This window comes from Triturus cristatus, chromosome 4_1, assembly GCF_964204655.1.
Source record: "Triturus cristatus chromosome 4_1, aTriCri1.1, whole genome shotgun sequence".
In the NCBI taxonomy this organism is placed as follows: domain Eukaryota; kingdom Metazoa; phylum Chordata; class Amphibia; order Caudata; family Salamandridae; genus Triturus; species Triturus cristatus.
Window position 1 is genome coordinate 1,135,663,776 of NC_140585.1, and position 20,646 is coordinate 1,135,684,421.

Consider the following 20,646-nt stretch of genomic DNA (forward strand, 5'->3'; position numbering starts at 1 on the left):
GACATTGGAGACGGATGGCTCTGCCCTGAGAGTGAGTAAGTTTGGGCGAGAGACTCGTCAGCAGCAATGACAGCAACAAAGACAAAACCATTCTGAGGAATTGCATTCTTCTGGAAAAACGCCTCATTGCCCAAGTCCTCAAACTTTTAATGACCAACTCTAGGCATCATGTGAGCGAGGGTTGTCAGGACGTGATCCCGCTGTCTACCAGCTGTAAGGATGGAACTCTTAGTCTGCCTCGCAGGGCTCAGGGCGGGGGAAGTGTTAAGGGACATAGCGAACTGGGCGCATCAAAAGCAGGGCCGGACTGGGAACCACAACCGGCCCTGGCAAAGTGCTCGGCTGCCTCCCCCCACCCCCCTGGGGGTGGAGGGGTGCCGCCGAGCTCTTTGCCAGGGCCGGTTTTGGGCCGATTTTGTTGCAGGGCCAATTTTGCAGCTATGCTGCAAAAACGGCCCTGTAACAAAAACGGCCCCCAGGGGCCCAAAACCGGCCCCCACCCGTGCGGCGCACCGGGGGATTGCCCGGTGCCCACTACGGCCAGTCCGGCCCTGATCAAAAGTAGCCATCGAGGTGATTAATATACAACTGAAAAAATAAAGCGCTGTGCGCGAGGATGCTTTTAGGCGGCCAATGGGTTCAAAACTTCCGTTACGGCCGAATATCAGCCAAACATTCCCCCCCCCCTTCGAGAAAGACCTCTTACCATATTTCTGCAGTCCTTCACAGCAAAACGACGGGAAAACGCAGGAAAGCCTTCACAGGAAACCAGGGAGTAAAGGCAACAAAACATGAAATGCAGGAGCTTTATGCCCGCAATTTTCGCGGCACTTCCTGGAATCTCAGCTGCTGCCTCCCTCATTGGTGGAATGTCACTGGTGAAGTTCCTGCGTGCTGATTGGAGAAAGCGGGAGCAGCAGCCAGTCAAAACTTCTTATTCGAAATGGGTGATAACTTGTGAGGTGGGACGCGGAAAAACAACACAACAAAGGTAAGATTTCCGGGAGGAGTGCGCGCCCCCCCTGGGATGGTGGCGCGCCCCCCCTGGGGGGTGCGCCCCACAGATTGAAGAACACTGCCCTAGTATATAATAGGGCAGGGGGATTAAAACTACCTCTTAAAACGCGCCACAGGGCATGTTTGCACACGTCACGTCAGGCCCCGTCCCCTTCCTTCCCCACTGTGTAAACACGCCCTGTGACCGTTTTAAGTTGGGAGATTAAGTCCCCTTGAATCCTGAGGGTCCCTAGGGTCCACCTAGCCCACTAGGTACCTCCAGTAAGCGCCACAGAGCTGCGTTGCAGAGAGATGTAAAAAGGGGCACGGCCTAGACCACCTCTCTGCAACACAGCGCAGTGGCGCTTACTGGAAGCACCTGGTGGGCTAGTTGGCCCCCAGGGTCCCTCAGGATTGAAGGTGAATTATTTCCCCAACTTAAAATGCGCCACAGGGCGTGGTTTCACACGTCACCTCAGGCCCCGTCCCCTCCCTTCACCACTGTGTAAACGCACCCTGTGGCCGTTCTGAGTTGAGAGATTAAGTCTCCTTGAATCATAAGGGACCCTAGGGTCAAACTAGCCCACTAGGTACCTCCAGTAAGCGCCACAGAGCTGCGTTGCAGATAGGTGTAAAAAGGGGTTTGACCTCAGAACACCTATCTGCAACGCAGCTCCCTGGTGCATACTGGAGATACCTGTTGGGCTAGTTGGCCCTCAGAGACCCTCAGTATTGAAGGGAAATTAATTCCCCAACTTACAACTCGCCAGGGGGCGCGTTTGCAGAGTGCTGCAAGGAGGGGGCGTGGCCTCTGGTGCGATGCCGATCTTTTATTTATTTATTTTTTTAAGAAGGGGGGCTGTGTGGCCCCCCTTCTTTTTCTAATTTATTGGCCCTGGGGACCCCATCCCCCAGGGCCTGCCCCCTAATTTTCTTATTTTTTAGAAAAAATATATTTGGAAGGGGGCCGCATGGCCCCCCTCCCGAGGCCTTAATCGGCCCGTGGACCCCAACCCCCGGGGCATGGCCTTTTTTTTTTTTTATTCTTTAGGAGGGGAGCTGCGTTGCCCCCCTCCTCAGGCCACTTATGGCCCCGGCACCCCATCCCCCGGGGCCAGCCTTTCTTTTTTTTTTTAAATATATTTATAGAAACACCTAGGACATGCTGGACAAACCGTACGTACCTATCACCATGACGATTTGCGTGATATTCATTGAAAGGTGACTATGCATACAATGAATCCATGTGGAATGTATTTACACCGCTAGTGAAGCTCTGACGTGTCTGACGCCCTACCGTGCCTAATCCCAGCGCCCCCGCCGGTGGGTACTCTCCAAGTAGACACACTTGTCGTTTATTTATACAACATGGGTAGCTATTGACGGGCACATTTAATACACACGCACACCAAGCCATTCAAAGGGGAGTCGACAAAAATTCGACCAAAACTAAGCAAGAAACGCCCCTCACGGTTAATAAAACACACATCCACCACCGGATGTGTAATACTTTTTATTTTACTCTCTAGAAAGGAGATGAACCTCACTTGAGATTCACAGCGCGCTCCTGGCTGAGCCCAATGCTGTGTTACACCCACCAGTGCCCGCCAAGTGCCACACACCTCTGTGTTTTATTCCACCAGCTAGTGCGTATGCTATGACACGCTCTAGCCCATGTGCACTGTAACACCATCCCGTGAATATGTCATGCCACACTTGCCTTCGCACGGGTTATATTGCCCCATCTAACGTGCCTTCCTCGATGCCTATGTTATAACGCACATAGCTATGCAATACATATTACAATCTGGGATCCATATCTTTGTCACAGTGCATATGCAACGTTACACTCCCCAGCACATATTTTATATTACAACTTTAGAGACTAGTTAGGTTACACAACACTGCCCTGTGCATTTTACACTCCAAGGTACATATCGCATAGCACCCGCTAGTGCCTGTGCTATCTCGCGCTCTCCAATGAATCTGCCATTGCGCACAATGTACTGCATATTATATTTCAAGCCCCGGTTCATCTTATATCACACTTTTTGGTGCTTAGTTTATACCATACACTATAACTAGTTTTCATTTTCAATCGTGCTCTCAGGACTATATTCTATATAACACTGAGTTCACATACCCTTTTCACGAGCATTACATTTTGCGATGGGGGGTGGAGGGTCAGGGGGTGTTTATGCCAAGTGAGCCCAGAGTCACAGTCACAAACGTCCTCTTCTTCCTGAATAAAAGTGAGAATATGCTGCATACTTGTTCATATTTTTACTTCGCACAGACACATATTTTAAAAACAATAACGTTCCTAATACCGGCCTTCTCTGAACAGTTAACTTGCTGCCCCATCCACCTCCTCCCTATCCTCTGTTGTCTGAATCCATGGACTAGCCTACTCCCTCCTGCCATGCATGGTCTGATGTGCTGCCACTGCCCTCCATTTAGCATGATGTACCAGTCCAGTCCTCCTGCCCTCCATCGCCCAATTCTATGCCCCATCATTGACCCACTGCTTAGCCTCTGTGCTTAGCCTGCTGCCCCTATTCTCCTTCCCCCTGCCCTCCGATGTCTTTGTGCATGCCCCTGCTCCATCATTTTTGCCCACCATGTTCCATGGACCTGCCACTCCTATCTACTCTGAGTGTTCTGTTGAGCTGCCACTCCCCTCCCACCTGCCTAGCATTGTCAGATGACTGTAACCTGTCCCTGCCACCTCCACCCTGGCTGTCCTCATTCCATGCCCCTATACCCTTCCTCCTGTCCTCCATGGTCCATTTTACTGCCACACCCTTCTGCCCTCCCTGGTCTGTTGTGCTGCAACTGCTCCTCCTGCCTGCCCCGCGTGGTCTGTTGTGAGGCCCCTTACCCTGAACTCTCTTGTCTGTGCCCAGGTACTGACCCTCCCTTCTATCCTCCATGGTCCTTTGCCCATCATAGCCATTGTGCTGCCACTAACCCTCCCGCTTGCCATGCATGGTCTTCTGTGCTGCCACAGCCTCTCCCACCTTCCCTGTGTGGTCAGCTAGCTGACCCTGACCCCCTCCCATCTTCCCTCCATGGTCTGTGTGTATGCCATCATAGTCTCACTGTTGCTCTCCATGGTGTGTCTTTCTTCTAGTGCCCATCCTGCCTGACCTCCATGGTCATCTTGCTGCTCCTGCCCTGCCCCCTTGCCCCCAGCCCTCTGTTTCCATGTGCAGACCCCTATTCCCTCCCTCCTGGCTTGCCTATTCCATTGTAATGCCCCTGATCCGTCCCTCCTGCCCTTTATGGTCTGTTATGCTGCAGCTTTCTCTCCTGTCTGTCCATTATGGTCAGCTAGCTACCATTGCCTCTTTCCCCTCTGTCACCTGTTGTCCATGTGTGTGGTCCTGTCCCCTCCCTATTGCTTTCTATGGATTGTTGGGCTGCACTCCCGTCCCGCATGCCCTGTGTGGTGTATTGTGCTGCTGCAAACCCTGATGCCTGCCCTGTAGGGTCAGTTTGGTGCACCTCTTCATGTCCCTCCTGTCCTCTGTTATCCAAGTCCATGTCCCTACCCCAATTCCTCCGGCCTTCCATGATCCAATGTACCATACTTGCAAACATTTTGAACTTGGTAAGAGGGAGATTTTGAAAAAAAACTGGAGTATTGATTTTCCCCTTTGAGTTACATTGAAAAAGAGGAGATTGTAGACAGGAGACAGATCAAATAAAGGCCATTTGAGCTTAAAAATATTGGACGTTACCTGGCTGAATCGGGTCTGTTGGCATGTATGGTTGTACTACCATTGTCTCTTCCTTCTGCCCACAATGGTCTATTATATTGCCACAGCCTCTCTTGACAGTCCTGTATTGTTGGTTTGTTGTCCCTGCCCCCCTTTCCACTGCCCTCAATAGTCTGTTGTGCTGCCACTGCCCTTCCTGTGTGCCCAGTGTGGTCAAATTGTTACCTCTGCACACTCCTACCTGCCTTCAATGTTCAGAGTCCGTGCCCCTGGCCTCTGCCTCTCAACAGTATCCTAATGAACAACTAGATTGCTAACATTCTATATTTATTACAAACGTGTGGAACGCCTGACGTCATCTTGGTGTAATCAAAACTGTAATACCTAGAGCATTTCCTTTAGAAATTATATATATGAGAGGCTCTTATTTGCATCAAAAGTATGGCTAGTGCTCTAAAAAACTAAAATGAGGACATATTTTCTGAGTTTTCAAATAGAGACAATGTGTTACTTCCAGAGCTGTAGACTTTGCAACTGGGGAACCAGGTTGGAGTTTCTGCTCCAGCTCGACATTCTGTGATTCTGGTCAAATCACGTAATCTCCCCATGTCTACAACCAAAATGAATTTGTTCTTGTGAGATGTAACCAATGCTCATGTAAAGCACTCCAATACCTGACAAGTCTGCACTATATAAAACTGCAAAAACACAAAAAATAAAAAGTGTTTTGCACACTTCTGTCATTGGGCTACATGTGGGCTACATCTGGCTGATATTTGTGCTGCATTTGGGCTCTTTTGTCTCTGGTGGCCATCTTGGGGGACTTATTTGTTATGATGTTTCCTAATTTCCTCCTTTACTACAGTCTCCTCAGTAGGAAATAATTTCAGTCTTTTACTCTGATTCCATCAAGAAGGCATTCAGATGTGTCACACATGTGCCATAAATTCTGAATGTTAGCACTCTAGTTGCTCATTAGATCACTGTAGTAAAGCTACTGCTCATCACGGAAGTCTGCTGCTGGTATTAAAAGTGCATGTTTCAGTCTGCATGTCAGAATTTTTTAATGAAATAGAAGAGGATTTGAGAAGTCACTAAAAATGTGCCCTAATTTTTCTTTCTACATAAGAAAAAAATTACCTATACCTCTAGTGACTTCAACACTTATTCATATCAAGTAAGATAAACGAAAATTAATATGTTTACCTAAGCAGTAATTTCTGCCTTTTATTTATTTTTTAAATTAATATCTTTGATCACAAAAAGAACACATAATGAACTACACGAAATACCACATTAGTACTTACACAATGAAAATGAACAACGTGAAAAATGTGTTTTGACATACAATTACAAATAAACTCATAATAATCAAACATCGAAGCAACCAAATGAAATATCACAAAGAACAATCATTATATACACAATCCGAAATACAAAGTTGTCATACAAATTGATAAATTAGACAACTAACACCCTTATATTTGGAATAAATCAAATCCTCTGAAATATCAGGGACACAAGGGGGTATATTTGCAATATTTAACCAAGGAGTTGAGTTCCTTTGTCTGCCAACGCGTTTCGAGTGCCGGTTAAATCAATTGCCGCACTCTCATCAGGGCTGGATTAGTCTTTCTCACGAACAGACTGCATTATGCCGATTAAATGTAACCATCAGCAATATGTAACAAGCAGTGGTTGCCAATCTGGTTTTCAATATTGCGTGGCCAAGACGATTTATAAACAGTAGACAGCAATTGCAGATCTTTACTTTCAGGGAGAGGGGCCCGAAGGCGTGGCCCCACAGAGGAAGTGTTGTAACAAATGACGGTCCTTCACTCTCTTTAAAAATAGTTTGTGGCTAATAAAGCTTCAGGCTCGAGGTTTCAAGTGGGGATTTGTCTCCATTATTGCTAGCAGCCCTACCTACCCTCTAATCCTTTGGGCCAAACCCCTCCTTTTTTGCTAATTTTTCTTTCTGCAGCACTAATCATACTTTCTATGGCAAAATGAACCCCCTCTTTTTGTTCCTTTTTAAATTAAATGTTTTAAGAGTTACCACTTTATTCCAATCAAGTTGGCTTCAGGTGTGCAATACGTTTGTCATAAGTAGGACTGTTAGCGCTCTAGTTGTTCTTTAGAACACTCTGGAAAGCTGCTGTAGAACACAAAGTAAGCAACTGACAGTCTTTGCCCTTATTGGATGTACATGTTTTACTGAGAATGTCAGACTTCATTCTCACATGACTAAGAAAGATAATGTGAATTTACAGAAAATATGCTCTCAGTTTAGCTTATAGATCACCTTTCAAACCTCTGCGGGAAAAGCATGAGAAAATAGTTTTCTCTCAAACATGATTCATGATATCCCAGCAGAAGGCTTTTTCACATGGTAAAATCACCTTAGACCACACCATAATTCCTAAAATGAGTATAGTACCATCAACAAATGATTTATAATGTAACTAAAGTCTTAAAACCTTCTATTAACTGCAAAGCTTTTTAATGAGGTGCTATCATGTATATTGGTCCCAGGATGGCTGCCAACACTTCTTGGATGAAGTGCTGACAGCCAATCAGATCTCACGATGAGATGTGTGGTTAGGCTCCGCCCAGATATATATGTGATTTTACTTTTGATTTTCTCAGGAACTACTGAACGGATTTACACCATTTAAACAAAAGGCACGACTATGAACCAAGGGCTACCTTTTTGCCAAATTTGGTGTCATTCCGTTAAGCAGTTAGGGCTGTAGCTGCGATTAAAGGTTCCTATGGAGAATTGCATGGGGAAAACACGTTTTGGGACCCCCCTTTTTTCTCAGCCGCCGCTTGACGAATCACCCTGAAACTTTCAGGATACGAGCGGACCGGAGCACTCCACCAGTTTTGAAAATTTCGCAAAGATTCATCAACCGGCGCCAAAGTTATTCCACAAAGAATGTTGCGGATTTCCTCTGGATAATAGGTCCTAACTATAACTACCTACTGGTGAAGTAGGTAATATATATATACATATACATATATATAATCTTAAAATTGGGACTATCATTTTGTCCGGCAATGGGCCTAGACTATGTACAAACAAGAATCGATCTTTTCAAATTGATTAGGACATTGAAGCTTAAAAAGCACTTCCTATCGAATCCCAGCAGAAGACCAATAATTGCAACAGCTTCAAGTGGAGAACAAGCTGGAAACCTGGAAATCGGCTACATGAATTTGATATTGGAATTGAGAGGAATCAATACAGAGAATCCCAATGATGAAATTGGAAGTAATGTTGATACAGTGGCACAAGAAGAAGGTATCGACATTTATCAGAATGTGCGAACTGATTTCAGACCAAATTCAAAATTTACCCCGATGACAGCAAGGGATGTAACGGACATATATAATGAGTTGGTAACCAATGACTTGAAAAAGCTAGGAGCATGAGCAAACCTAGTTAAGAATAAAGAAAGCACTACAAAACAGAAAATGTATGATGCTCTTATTAAGAAATTGTCTAATGAAGATAATTACATAGTACAAAGGCAGATAAGGGGGGCAACATAGCCCTCTGGGACAAACAGAAATATATGATAGAGGCCCACAAGCAATTAAACAACAAGAACTGCTATGTAAAAGGCAATGAGAACAATATGACTTTGAGTAACAACGAGTTTAATGTGGAACTCAATCAATGATATGAACAGGGCCTCATAAAACATGATGAGTATCTGTTTTTAAAGATCGAGCAGCCAGTAATACCAGTATACTATCTAATTCCAAAAGTCCACAAGGATGTTAACAACCCACCAGGGCGGCCAATAATTTTGGCGATGGGTAGTGCCTTAGAGAATACATCGAAATTCGTAGATTCTTTTCTAGGCCACTAGTTAGAACACTTCCATCCTATATACAGGACACGGGAGATTTCCTACGTAAAATATATGATCTCCCTTGGGAAAGTGATTATTTGTTGGTGACAATTGATGTATCAACGCTTTATACCAGTATTAAACATAACGATGGGTTACGAGCTGCAAAACACTTTCTAGGGACAAGGCCAATACAACTATGGGCACATACACAGATGATCATAAGAATGATTGACAAATGTCTGAAAAGCAACTATTTTTTGTTTAATGGGCAATTATACCATCAGGTTTGTGGTACTGCAATGGGCACCTGCTTCGCCCCCAGCTATGCTAATTTGCATATGGGCTGGCGGGAGGAGCTGGTGATCCAGGTGCAGTACTAAAATGAGTGGGGAAATCATATAATGCACTGGAGTCATTTTATAGACGACTTGTTCATTGTGTGGAAGGGCACTGAAGGAGAAGTAAAAAGCTTTATAGACAAGATACAGACAAATTAACTAAACCTCAGCTTTACTAGTGTAATCAGTACTTCCAGTGTGAATTTCCTTGATTTAACTGTATATGTCCATGAAGGCAAAGTGCAAACAAAGCTTTTTAGAAAACCATCCTCAGGCAACACACTCCTGCATGCTATAAGTTTTCATCCGGTAAACCTTAAACGCAGTATCCCTTATGGGCAAAGCCTTAGAGTGAGGCGTAATTGCAGTGAGACTGAGGAGACAAAGAAAGAGCTCAACATTCTGAAACAAAGATTCAAGAACAGAGGATACCCAGATAGTTGGATTGACACTGGAATGAGGAAAGCTACAAATAAAAAGAGGGAAGAATTGCTTTTTGATGCAGATAAAAAACATGATAAAAAGAGTGAATCACAATGTAGATTCATTACAACATATAGCCAGCAACATGACGATGTAAGGAGTATCTTAAACAAACACTGGTACCTAATTAAGAAAGATCCAGTATTGGGTAAAAATGTGCCTCGGAGACCACAAATTACATTTCGAAAAGCCAGGTCCTTTAAACAGGCTTTAGTCAGCAACAATTTGAAGAAAGCTAAACCTAAGATAACATGGTTGAATAAAAAAGAGGGGTTTGTAAAATGCGTCAAATGTAAGGCCTGTACGCATGGCATAAACACTGAGCAATACAGACTAGGCCTATCTAATAGAATGCGTAAGATCAATGGGAAGTAACCGTGCAAGAAAAGTTTCGCTGTCTACGTGCTGCAGTGCCCTTGTGGCCTGCGGTACGTGGGCAGCACAATTCTGGAAGCACATAAAAGAATCCTACAACACCTGAGGGCTAATAAGAACGGAGACAGAACATATCCAGTAGCCAGGCACTTTGAAAAGGTGCATGGGAAAGATACTAAGGGCCTGACTTTCTATGTAATAATAGTAGGATTTGTACTGTGGGAGTAATAACAGGTTAGGTGCTGGTCAATAGAAGGTTCCACTGTTTTTGTTGTTCCATGTAATAGATGCAGTTAAACAGAATTTGAGAGGTGGAAACCGAGAGAAGAAATTAAGACGATTAGAGTCTCGCTATATAATAGAGTTAGACTCTAAGCAACCAGGAGGATTAAATATTGAGGAAGACTTGCACACACATTTGTAGATTAATCATGTAAGGGATGAACCGCCATTAAGTAAATAGTGCAGCAATGAATTTTAAGTAATAATAGAATTAGGTAATTTTTTTTAGCAGACTTAGACAATAATGAAAGGTTGTTAGTCACGACAGCTACCAGTAAACCAAGAAATGAATTCGCAACAGCTCGAATATGTAAGCTCACTTGGGCGTAATTGTTTTATCGTTTTTCGCAATTTTTATGTTGGGAAATGTAAGAATGAAAAGCTCACTTGAGCAGAATTGATGTGAGCGCATAAATCGGAAAACCTATTTGCGCCGAATATGACAATACAGCATTAATGCTTACTTGAAATGTTCTAGCTACATTTGTACAACATTGCAATCAATTGGTTTGTATAAATTATTTCCCACTAATTATGGAAAACGATATGCCTAATGCGAAAGTTGCGTTATGAAATTGACTGGCTATTTGGTATGCAATGCCTGTGAAATTGTAAAAACTGCAAGGCTGTTTTCACATTCATCACGTTTGTAGTTTATCATGTGATTTGTTTTCAAGCATGTAAAGCACTTTAAAATGGCCGCGCGTTTTGAATTTCACTATCAGTGAACAAGGCTGCTTTGATAACGGCAGTTTAAAATAAATCTTTAAACCGCACACGGCGTCGTCTTTATTGGATTGATGTTTAGGACCTGCTCTCGAGAGGTCCCTTGTGACGACGCAGCTCTCGGTAAGGAGTGGCAAAGAAACACTCGAGAAAAACAAGAGGATATATATATATATAAATATATATATATATATATCCCCCAAAATTTGCCCAGCAAAATGAGGCCGCACTCCCAGTCAGGTAAGGAACATCCTTTATTTCATAAGACAGGCAGCTTCGCATCCCGTTTTGTGGTCCTTCCAGCCGACGCGTTTCGGGGACTTTCTTTCCCCTTCTTCTCGGGCTAGATGCGAGCATTCAGTCAGTACGTGTGCTGCCATTACCAACCCTGCATGCTTTAAAAGTTTTAATTGGCCTCCGGTGTGCCATCAATCAATCCTCTTAATCCCATTGCATGCTGGTCGGTGTAGTTTTCATTTTGCATAATTTTAGCCCTCCAGTGGGCCTGAGTGCTCGCATAAGATTCCGGACCCATTCACAGCCCTCCATTGAGCCCCCGGATGGGACTCTGCCTGTCTGTTTGCAATAACCTGACACGCCATCAATCGAGGCAATTTTGCCCCGTCAGGGCCCCTGTTGAAATAAGGGGTGGTGCGTCGCCTCTGCGGACTGGAACCTCCGCAATTATATCACCCAAAATTTGCCCAGCAAAATGAGGCCGCACTCCCAGTCAGGTAAGGAACATCCTTTATTTCATAAGACAGGCAGCTTCGCATCCCGTTTTGTGGTCCTTCCAGCCGACGCATTTCGGGGACTTTCTTTCCCCTTCTTCTCGGGCTAGATGCGAGCATTCAGTCAGTACGTTTGCTGCCATTACCAACCCTGCATGCTTTAAAAGTTTTAATTGGCCTCCGGTGTGCCATCAATCAATCCTCTTAATCCCATTGCATGCTGGTCGGTGTAGTTTTCATTTTGCATAATTTTAGCCCTCCAGTGGGCCTGAGTGCTCGCATAAGATTCCGGACCCATTCACAGCCCTCCATTGAGCCCCCGGATGGGACTCTGCCTGTCTGTTTGCAATAACCTGACACGCCATCAATCGAGGCAATTTTGCCCCGTCAGGGCCCCTGTTGAAATAAGGGGTGGTGCGTCGCCTCTGCGGACTGGAACCTCCGCAATTATATCACCCAAAATTTGCCCAGCAAAATGAGGCCGCACTCCCAGTCAGGTAAGGAACATCCTTTATTTCATAAGACAGGCAGCTTCGCATCCCGTTTTGTGGTCCTTCCAGCCGACGCGTTTCGGGGACTTTCTTTCCCCTTCTTCTCGGGCTAGATGCGAGCATTCAGTCAGTACGTTTGCTGCCATTACCAACCCTGCATGCTTTATAAGTTTTAATTGGCCGCCTGAAATAAAGGATGTTCCTTACCTGACTGGGAGTGCGGCCTCATTTTGCTGGGCAAATTTTGGGTGATATATATATATCTATATATATTTTACCTACTGGCGGTCGCCAGTAGGTAGTTATAGTTAGGACCTATTATCCATAGGAAATCCACAACATTCTATTTACATTCTATTCTACTTTATTCAGCTAAACTGAGAGCATATTTTATGTAAATTCACATTATCTTTCTCAGTCATGTGAGAATGAAGTCTGACATTCTCAGTAAAACATGTATATCCAACAAGGGCAGAGACTGTCAGTTGATTCCTCTGTGTTCTACTGCAGCTTCCCAGAGTGTTCCAAACAACAACTGGAGTGTTAACAGTCCTACATATGACAAACGTATGGCACACCTGGAGCCATCTTGGTTGGCATAAAGTGGTAACTCTTAAAACATTTAATTTAAAAAGGAACAAAATGAGGGGGTTCATTTTGCCATAGAAAATATGATTAGTGCTGCAGAAAGAAAAATTAGGGCACATTTTGAGTGACTTCTCAAATCCTCTTCTATTTCATTAAAAAATTCTGACATGCAGACTGAAACATGCACTTTCAATACCAGCAGCAGACTTCCGTGGTGAGCAGTAGCTTTACTACAGTGATCTAATAAGCAACTAGAGTGCTAACATTCTGAATTTATGGCAAATGTGTGACACATCTGTATGCCTTCTTGATGGAATCAAAGTAAAAAACTGAAAGTATTTCCTACTGAGGAGACTGCAGTAAATGAGGAAATTAGGAAACTTCATAACAAATAAATCTCCCAAGATGGCCACCAGAGACAAAAGAGCCCAAATGTAGCCCAAATATCACCCAGATGTAGCCCAAATATAGCCCAATGACAGAATGTCCCAGAGTGTTCTTAAGAACAACTAGAGCGCTTACTGTCTTACTTATGACAAAAGTATGGCACACCTGAAGCCATCTTGATTGGAAAAAACTGGTAACACTTAACACATTTAATTTAAAAAGGAACACAATGAGGGGGTTCATTTGGCCATAGAAATTATGATTAGTGCTGAAGAAAGAAAAATTAGGGCACATTTTGAGTGACTTCTCAAATCCTCTTCTATTTCATTAAAAACGTCTGATATGCAGACTGAAACATGCACTTTTAATACCAGCAGCAGACTTCCGTGGTGAGCAGTAGCTTTACTACAGTGATCTAATGAGCAACTAGAGTGCTAACATTCAGAATTTATGGCAAATGTGAAACATATCTGAATACCTTCTTGATGGAGTAAACAACTGAAAGCATTTCCTACTGAGGAGACTGCAGTAAATGAGGAAATTAGGAAACTTCATAACAAATAAATCTCCCAAGATGGCCACCAGCCCAAATGCTGCACAAATATCACCCAGATGTAGCCCACATGTAGCCCAATGACAGAAGTGTGCAAAACACTTATTTTTTGAGTATTTGCAGTTTTATATAGTGCAGACTTGTCAGGTATTGGAGTGCTTTACATGAGCATTGGTTACATCACACAAGACCAAATTTATTTTGGTTGTAGACATGGGGAGATTAAGTAATTTGACCAGAATCACAGAATGTTGAGCTGAAGCAGAAACTCCAACCTGGTTCCCCAGTTGCAAAGTCTGCAGCTCTGGAAGGAACACCACATCCTCTCCCCTAGGTGCAACATTTAATGAAGTGGTCAACTGGATAAAAAAACATAAAGAATACAAATAATGTAAAAGTTCTTTGTCGCTATTTGAAAACTCAGAAAATATGTCCTCATTTTAGTTTTTTAGAGCGCTAACCATAATTTTGATGAAAATAAGACCCTCTCATATATGTAATTTCTAAAGGAAATACTCTAGGTATTACAGTTTTGACTACATCAAGATGACGTCAGGCGTTCCACACTTTTGTAATAAATATAGAATGTTAGCAATCTAGTTGTTCATTGGGAGACTGTTGAGAGGTAGAGGCCAGGGGCACGGACTCTGAAAATTGAAGGCAGGTAGGAGAGTGCAGATGCAAGAATTTGACCACACTGGGCAGGCAGGAAGGGCAGTGGCAGCACAACAGACTATGGAGGGCAGTGGAAAGGGGGGCAGGGGCAACAAACCAACAATACAGGACTGGCAAGAGAGGCTGTGGCAATATAATACACCATTGTGGGCAGAAGGAAGAGGCAGTGGTAGTACAACCATACATGCCAACAGACCCGTTTCAGCCAGGAAACGTCCAATGTTTTTAAGCTCCTCGTTTTTAATGTAACTCAAAGGGGAAATTCAATACCCCAGTTGTTTTTCAAAATCTCCCTCTTACCAAGTTCAAAATGTTCGCAAGTATGGTACATTGGATCATGGTAGGCAGGAGGAATTGGGGTAGGGACATGGACTCGGATAACAGAGAACAGGAGGGACACGGAGAGGTGCATCAAACTGACCCTATAGGGCAGGCATCAGGGTTTGCAGCAGCACAATACACCACACAGCGCATGCGGGACAGGAGTGCAGCACAACAATCCATAGAAAGCAATAGGGAGGGGACAGGACCATGCACATGGACAACAGAGAACAGAGGGGAAAGAGGCAATGGTAGCTAGCTGGCCATAATGGGCAGACAGGAGAGAAAGCTGCAGCATAACAGACCATAAAGGGCAGGAGGGACGGATCAGGGGCATTACAATGGAACAGACAAGCCAGGAGGGAGGGAATAGGGGTCTGCACATGGAAACAGAGGGCTGGGGGCAAGGGGGCAAGGCAGGAGCAGCAAGATGACCATGGAGGTCAGGCAGGTTGGGCACTAGAAACAAAACACGCCATGGAGAGCAACAATGAGACTATGATGGCATACACACATACCATGGAGGGAAGGTGGGAGGGGGTCAGGGGCAGCTAGCTGACCACACAGGGAAGGTGGGAGGGGCCATGGCAGCACAGAAGACCATGTATGGCAAGCAGGAGGGTTAGTGGCAGCACAATGACTATGATGGGCAAGAAGGAGGGTGCAGGGGCATGCACAAAGGACCATGGAGGATAGAAGGGAGGGTCAGGACCTGGGCACAGACAAGAGAGTTCAGGGGAAGGGGCCTCACAAGAGACCGTGCGGGCAGGCAGGAGGAGCAGTTGCAGCACAACAGACCAGGGAGGGCAGAAGGGTGTGGCAGTAACATGGACCATGGAGGACAGGAGGAAGGCGATAGGGGCATGGCATGTGGACAGGCAGGGTGGAGGTGGCAGGGACAGGTTACAGTAATCTGACAATGCTAGGCAGGTGGGAGGGGAGTGGCAGCTCAACAGAACACTCAGAGTAGATAGGAGTGGCAGGTCCATGGAACATGGTGGGCAAAAAGGATGGAGCAGGGGCATGCACAAAGACATCGGAGGGCAGGGGGAAGGAGAATAGGGGCAGCAAGCTAAACACAGAGGCTAATCAGGAGGTCAATGATGGGCCATAGAATTGGGCAATGGAGGGCAGGAGGAGTGGACTGGTACATCATGCTAAATGGAGGGCAGTGGCAGTGCTCCAGCGCGGAGTGCAAAATCCCTCCCTACCGTTGCGGACCAAAAGATCTCACACACTATCCATACATTCGCTGGTGGGGCCCATAACACCAACACACACTCACCATCAGTCCGTACGAGAGGCGATTATCCTTCCAAGTGCTGGATAATGAGGGAGGAAGATACCACTTTACCCTAATGAGCAACAAACCTACAAACCCTTCTCATACTCATTAGGCCCTAGATTCTACATTTGGTATTCCCCTCATGACCAAGATGGATCTGTTAGTTGTAGATTTAAGTGAATTTCTAATACTCTAATTAACCTTTTCATTAACACATTTCAATGAATAAACAACCCAACTCATTTCTGTAGATGTTTAAATCCAAATTTATATTAATATTGCAGATTAAATCATTCATTTGATCAAGTTGCCATTCATATTTACCTATTCTGGCTAAAGTCGTCCTCTATTTCAAATCTGGCAATCTCGCAAATCTATGCCCATCAATTTAGCAGGTTAAGTTCATCAGGATTTTGGGCATTAATTCAGTCTGTCAAAGATTCAGGCTAACAGCTGTCCTGCAGTGTCACCGTCCTCTTCGTCAGCATATCATCAGGAAATCGAAGGAGCGACCCTCCAACCTCTCTATTCTATGGGTTTTATAATAATTTCAATAGCAAAATGTAACAATATTGAGTTTTAAACAGTTCTGATTGGCTGATCAGGGGTCAACCTCTCCGTTCCCATAAGGTTTAGTCCATGTTGTCAGCATACTTGCTGGTTCCGGTTCTTTAATAAAGCCTTTTGTCTGTAGCGCTGGCACCTTTCCCAGTGGCCTTGATAAGTACAGCTTGCCTGGGGTCAAGACAGGGCCATTGTTGCTCATCTTTTAGCGCAGGCGCACTTCACCCAAGCCTGGTTCAGCGTCGGCAGTTGGGTTAGGCACCGAAAGCAGCCATCATTTGATAGGCCAGAATAGTCAACTAAAGCAAAGAAACACAAAAACGTAATTAATACATAGAAATGACTAATTAAATGTTATTCCCTCGCTAATACCCATATGTGTGTGTATTTATCTAGCCAAAAGCAACACTCAATGCGGTTTATACTAACTAAATAAAGCACGAATCACAATTTCATCACCAAAGCGACATATATCATGCAATGTTCTAATTATCTATCATTAATATGCGTACGAAATTTAGTTCACGTCATTAATTAGGCCATGCACATGCAAATCCCACGTATATTTCGGTCATTAATAAGGTTGATTAGTTATTTCCACATCACTCCAAACCATTAGTACGATTATGATTAATTAGTTAATCTAATTAATAAAACAACATGCAAAATGGGATGGGTATACACAAATTGTGCATAACCCGCTCCAGCAGCAGCACATCAGACCATGCATGGCAGGAGGGAGGAGGCTAGTCCATGGATTCAGACAACAGAGGATAGGGAGGAGGTGGATGGGGCAGCAAGCTAACTGTTCAGAGAAGGTGGGTATTAGGAACTTTATTGTTTTTAAAATGTGTGTCTGTGCAAACTACTTAAAATATGAACAAGTATGCAGCATAATCTCACTTTTATTCAGGAAGAAGAGGACGTTTGTGACTGTGACTCCGGGCTCACTTGGCAGAAACACCCCCTGACCCTCCACCCCCCATCGCAAAATGTAATGCCCGTGAAAAGGGTAGGTGGACGCAGTGTTATATAGAACATAGTCCTGAGAGCACGATTGAAAATGAAAACTAGATATAGTATATGGTATAAACTATGCACCAAAAAGTGTGATATAAGATGAACCGGAGCGTGAAATATAATATGCAATACATTGTGCGCAATGACAGATTCATTGGAGAGCGCGAGATAGCACAGGCACTAGCGCGTGCTATGCGATATGCGCCTTGGAGTGTAATATGCACAGGGCAGTGTTGTGTAACCTAACTAGTCTCTAAAGTTGTAACATAAAATATGTGCTGGGGAGTGTAACGTTGCATATGCACTGTGACAAAGATATGGATCCCAGATTGTAATATGTATGGCATAGCGCTGTGCGTTATAACATAGGCATCGAGGAAGGCACGTTAGATGGGGCAATATAACCCGTGCGAAGGCAAGTGCGGCATGACATATTCACGGGGTGGTGTTACAGTGCACATGGGCTAGAGAGTGTCATAGCATACGCACTAGCTGGTGGAATACAACACAGAGGTGTGAGGCACTCGGCGGGCACTGGTGGGTGTAACATAGCATTGGGCTCAGCCAGGAGCACGCTGTGACTCTCAAGTGAGGTTCGTCTCCTTTCCAGAGAGTAAAATAAAAAGTATTACACATCCGGAGGCGGATGTGTGTTTGATTAACCGTGAGGGGGATTTCTTGCATAGTTTGGTCGAATTTTTGTCGAATCCCCTTTGAATGGCTTGGTGTGCGTGTATATTAAATGTGCCTGTCAATAGCTACCCATGTTTGTATAAATAAACGACAAGGGTGTCTACTTGGAGAGTACCCACTGGCGGGGGTGCTGAGATTAGGCACGGTAGGGCGTCAGACACGTCAGAGCTTCGCTAGCGATGTAAATACATTCCATGTGGATTCATTCTATGCATAGTCGCCTTTTAATGAATATCACGCAAATCGTCATGGTGATAGGTACATACGGTTTGTCCAGCATGTCCTGGGTGTTTCTATAGATATATATTTTTTTTAAATAATAAAAAACAAAGGCCGGCCCCGGGGGATGGGGTCCCCGGGGCCATAAGTGGCCTGAGGAGGGGGGCAACGCAGCCCCCTCCTAAATATTTTTTTTTTAAAAAGGTCATGACCTGGGGGTTGGGGTCCCCGGGGCCGATTAAGGCCTTGAGGGGGCCAAATTTATTTTTTTCAACAAAAAAAATTAGGGTGCAGGCCCTGGGGGATGGGGTCCCCAGGGCCAGTAAATTAGAAAAAGAAGGGGGGCCACACAGCCCTCCTTCTTAAAAAAATAAAATAAATAAAAGACCGGCATCGCGCCGGGGGCCACGCCCCCTGCTTGCAGCACTCTGCAAACGCGCCCCCTGGCCAGTTGTAAGTTGGGGAATTAATTCCCATTCAATACTGAGGGTCCCTGAAGGCCAACTAGCCCAACAGGTATCTCCAGTATGCGCCAGGGAGCTGCGTTGCAGACAGGTGTTCTGAGGCCACGCCCCTTTTTACACCTCTATGCAACGCAGCTCTGTGGCGCTTACTAGAGGTACCTGTTGGGCTAGTTGGCCCTCAGGGACCCTCAGTATTGAATGGGAATTAATTCCCCAACTAGTTTGACCCTAGGGACCCTTAGGATTCAAGGGGACTTAATCTCTCAACTTAGAACGGCCACAGGGCACATTTACACAGTGGTAAAGGGAGGGGATGGGGCCTGAGGTGACGTGTGCAAACACGCCCTGTGGCGCGTTTTAAGTTGGGGAAATAATTCCCTTTCAATCCTGAGGGACCCTGGGAGCCAACTAGCCCTCCAGGTGCTTCCAGTAAGCGCCACTGCTCTGCGTTGCAGAGAGGTGGTGCAGGCCGTGCCCCTTTTTACACCTCTCTGCAATGGCGCTTACTGGACATACCTAGTGGGCTATTTTGCCCCTAGGGATCCTCAGGATTCAATGGGACTTAATCTCCCAACTTAAAAAACGGCCACAGGGCGTGTTTACACAGTGGGGAAGGGAGGGGACGGGGCCTGAGGTGACGTGTGCAAACACGCCCTATGGCGCGTTTTAAGTTGGGGAAATAATTCCCCTTCAATCCTGAGGGCCCCTGGAGGCTAACTAGCCCACCAGGTGCTTCCAGTAAGCGCCACTGAGCTGCGATGCAGAGATGTGGTCCAGGCCGTGCCACTTTTTACACCTCTCTGCAACGCAGCTCTGTGGCGCTTACTGGAGGTACCTAGTGGTCTAGTTGGACCCTAGGGACCCTCAGGATTCAAGGGGACTTAATCTCCCAACTTAAAACAGCCACAGGGCGTGTTTACACAGTGGGGAAGTGAGGGGACGGGGCCTGAGGTGACGTGTGCAAACACGCCCTGTGACGCGTTTTAAGAGGTAGTTTTAATCCACTGCCCTATTATATACTAGGGGCTTACAGAGGAGGTCATGCTGATCACAGGGGGACCCCAACGCATAGTGTTCCCTAGTGTATGTAGGTGTTTTCACTGTATTCTGAGTGTCTTTTAACATAGCACTGGCTCTAGGACTGGTTAGTCAGACTCAGTTACCACCAGTATCCGTCTGAAAAAGTTGAGGGTACAGGATGATTTTGCAACAAGGCTTCTTTCTGCTCTTCTGTTTGTTCTTTCTGCACGTTATCCTTCTTCCTGCACTTTTCTTCGTCTTTGAGGACTTCTGTTGCTTCTTTCTGCATTTCTTTTTTTTCTTTCTGTTCGTTTTTTCTTCTTTCTTCACATGTCCTATCTCTGTAGGCATAGTTAGAAATTAGCATTTAAAAAACCTTTGAAATTCACTGAAAAAAACATAGGTTTTAGGCATGTTATAGTTAGGAATTAGCATTTAAAAAACCTTCGAAATTCACTGAAAAAACCATAGGTTTCAGGGGCGTTATAGTTAGCTGGACTTTTCACTCGTACAAAACCATTGAAATTCCCCCGTTATAGTTAGTTCAGCTAACTATAAATCGCGCGCCCGCAATGCACTGCTGATGACGTCACATATTACATCACTCATGACATGATCAGTGACATCACTGATGACATCACTGATGACATCTCAAATGACATCACTGATGACATCATCCTTGTGATAGAGTGGCAGACCTCCTCTCCCCCTAATATAACCTTTGATACACACATTCAAAAATAGAAACTAAAATTTCCAAAACAATGGACATACCAATATCAGTTACAACAACCTATTCAGTAATTCTAAGATCCACATACACATCCACTTATTCACCAACAGTCCT